The sequence below is a fragment of the Alligator sinensis genome, unplaced genomic scaffold (assembly GCF_000455745.1).
Source record: "Alligator sinensis unplaced genomic scaffold, ASM45574v1 scaffold940_1, whole genome shotgun sequence".
NCBI lineage: Eukaryota > Metazoa > Chordata > Crocodylia > Alligatoridae > Alligator > Alligator sinensis.
In genome coordinates, this window is record NW_005842177.1 from 28705 (window position 1) to 32288 (window position 3584).

The following is a 3584-nucleotide window of genomic DNA, read 5'->3' on the forward strand; positions in this document are numbered from 1 at the left end:
GAAGAGAAAAACAATATTCCATTAAAAACAAAAATCATAACTTTTCGTTTTTTCAACCAAAACACCTTTTTTCCCTTGTGCAAAACCAACCCTTTTCTTAAAAGTTTACTTTCTTTTCTTTTTCTTTTTTTTTTCCTTAAAAATAAGAGAGTCTGGAAGCCCTTGCTTCAAGTTCTCTGAGTCTGGAACCCCAACTCAAGCTAAGGTTTGACTCCCAAGCAGGGAGCACAGCAACCCTGGGAACACTGGATCAAGCCAGGACTCCCCTGTGTTACTAATTTGCATTAGAGCTGTGTGAAGCTCTGGTCTCCAGGTGGAGGGACCTGCAGGAGAAGCCCCCATGGCTTCCCTACCCATCCCCACCCCCGCCCGGTCCCTCCCTCCCAGCATTAAAAAAAAAAGCTCTGCACTCACCAGGTGCAGTAGTGGTGATCAGGGCCTCTGAGGGCTCATGACAGAGCCCCCACACACAGTGGGGCACAGTGGGAATTCTCTTCCCCTTGTGTGGCACCCATGCGGCAGCTGCCCCATGGCGCAGGTACAGCGCAGCTCAGCAGGGCACTGCGTGCTGTCTAGGAGCTGGGGTGGCTCCAGCACTCACCCAGAGCCCAGCACCATGCAGCCCCAGCTCCTAGACAGTGCGTGGTGCTCTGCTAAGCTGTGCTGCATCCGTGCCATGGGGTAGCTGGCGTGTGGGTGCCAGGCAGGGGGCAGAAGGGGCAATCTCCACTGCTTCCCACTGCCACGCACTGCATGGCGGGGCTCTGTCACAAGCCCTCAGAGGTCCTGATTGCCGCTGCTGCAGCCAGTGAATGCGGGGTTTTGTTGTTTTTTTTAAGTGCTGGGGGGCTGGGGCTGGGGCTGGGTCAGGGATGGGGCTGGGCACGACAGCCTTGGGGGCTTCTCCTGCCGCTCCCGAGGCAGGCACAACCAGAGGAGCCACGGAGAACCTACAGCCACCCAACTGTGCCTGCCTCTCCCTGGCTGATCTGAATCTCCGAAGCGGCGCCAAATCTCTGATTCTGATTTGGCCAAATCGAATGGGGACAGTGATTTGAATCACCAGATCGAACTGCTATCCTTCGAATTGGCTGAATCCAAGTTGAATACTTCCCTATTCGCAGAGGCCTAGTCTGCATGGCTTTTCTTGGAAACTTTCACAGATATTAATGGCCATGTGAAAATTACCTAGGAAATGGTTCTTTTATGAAATTCTATACATTAAGTGTAGTATCTAGTATCTCCAGTGAATACTTGACTTATCAAGTATAATGTGTTAAGACTTATGTGTTAACTAATATCTTCAATGAGTAAGTTAAGACTTATGTGTTAACTAATATAAGTAAGTTACGACTTACTTATGAGTAAGTTAATAATGAGTAAGTTAAGACTTATGTGTTAACTAATATCTTCAATGAGTACTTGATAAATCAAGTAAGATAAGATATTCGGTAGTAGATAACCTCTTAAACTTCAGAGCCTTAAAGTAAGTCCACTTAATTTATTATGTTTTACTTAGATTAGACTATACCCATCTAAAAGTGTGGATTTTGGTTATTAAAATAAATCTATACATTAGACAAAACGATCTACACATTAGAAAAAATGAATCACATCCCACAATAGCTTGGAAGAAGACGTGAGTTCTGTAGTCTGATCTGTAGGCCACAGCAGGTAGACTAGAATACTTACTTAGCCTTTCTGCAAATTCAGGCATTGTAAAGGGTTGAACTGTTTTTCCCTTCTATGTGTCTTCTCTCTCCACATCCAAGTAGTGAGGTTCCCATGAATAAGTTGCCTCTTTGATGGCTGAATGAGTGAGTATAGGCCCAAAATACTCTCTGAGTTGATTGTGCTGGAATATTTCCCCTCAGGCTTTTAATAAAGGTGGAGAAAAACATAAAAAGCAACAGGAAAGCTTACATAGAGGAAGCAGTTCTTTTAGACTTTCAGGAAAAGCAGTTCTGTTTCTAGCCAAGATAGAGTTTCTCTGCCTATCATCCGATCTTCTCCAGTATTTCTGACAACCCCTTGCTTTACCCCACACCCCTGCTAACTGTATTAATACCCCTGGATTCAGAGAGTCAGACCTTCTACTGGGGTAAATTGGTATAGATCTTGTGACTCTAATACTGCTAGACTAATTTCTTAAGACCTGAGTTGATATATCTGAACAGAGTGGGCAAATGAGTTTCTCTCTTACCTTCTAGCACTCCAGGAAGCTTCTTCTCTTGCTTTGAATGACATGGATCTCCCTCCCTCTGTATTAGTGCCATCTACTCCTTATTGGACTCATCCCTCCTCTCCTAGATCTTTTTTTTCACTCTTCTCATCACAATTTCTCACTTCCACATGTGGCTCAATTTGAAACCCCAGCTTACTTTTCCTTTAACCTTACCATTCCCCACATCAGTAGTCAGTTATTTGCCAACGCTGACTCAAATCCTCTCGAGAACCTCCATTCCCAGCTCCTTTCATATGCAGGTCTCACAGGGTCTTTCAAAGAAAAGACCTTAAACAGATGCTACTGCCCCTTGTCTTCATACTCTGTTTTTATGTCCTCTTTATTTTCAGTCATGGGTGCTATGCTCTTTTTGTCTGCTACCATATTATTATCTGTTTCACCTGCTTCAGTGACTCCATACTTTCCAGCATCCTGGTCTCCATTCTTGTTTCTTCCTTCTCCATAGTCAATTTTTTTCTTCAAATTTCCTTTTCCCACAATGCAAACCTGTTTTGGTTCCCTCTCTGCCCTCTTCCCCCTGCCAATTCACCTGATACTACCTGTTTTTCCAAATATTGCTTAGTTCCCTTTACCTCAAAACAGCCTGGATATGCAATCTACTAATACGCTTTTGGTTCTAGTTCTCAGCCTTTGTCCTAGATGCTCTCTAGTTAACCTTTCACCCTCTCCATTCCTCTATTGAACCTGACCTGTCCAGAACCTTAAATGACCTCTTATTGGCCAAATCTCAGGTTCTCTGTTCTATTCTCCACCCTTTTTCTGCTTAACTATTCACACTGTCAGTTATGTCCTCCATTGTCTCATTTATTTCTCATTCATGTGCAGGCCGGGAGTGACCCGAGCCCTTTTCCGTGCTGCACGCGGGCTGTGGCCAGCAGCCTGGGCACGCTGGATCGGAGAGGGAGGGCAACGAGCTGGAATTAGGCACAAACGCTTAGCAGTAGTTTTAAAGATTGTTTACTTACACCAAGATGGCAGTGGTGTAGGCTGGAAAACTTGCTTGAGTTGCGGTTACAGACACAGACAACACGGACGGCCTCGTGGAGTTTGCTAGGCTCCACGGAACAGAGCTCCGGATGCTCTGGGTGAACGCGCCACCAAAATCGAAATCAGAGATACGTCTTATAAAATTTGCGATCGAAGACGGGAAGAGGTGGGCGATGGATCAGGTTGCCAAGATCCTCTGAATCTCACACAGGGTTTCTGTTACCCTGCCGTGTATCCAGAGTCCCCAAGAGATGGATGTGGAGTCCTCTTCGGCTTGGGCTGAAACTGCTCAAGCCTCTTATACGGCTGACAGGCCAATCGTTAGCCGCCACCTGGGGATAATTTTAGAACC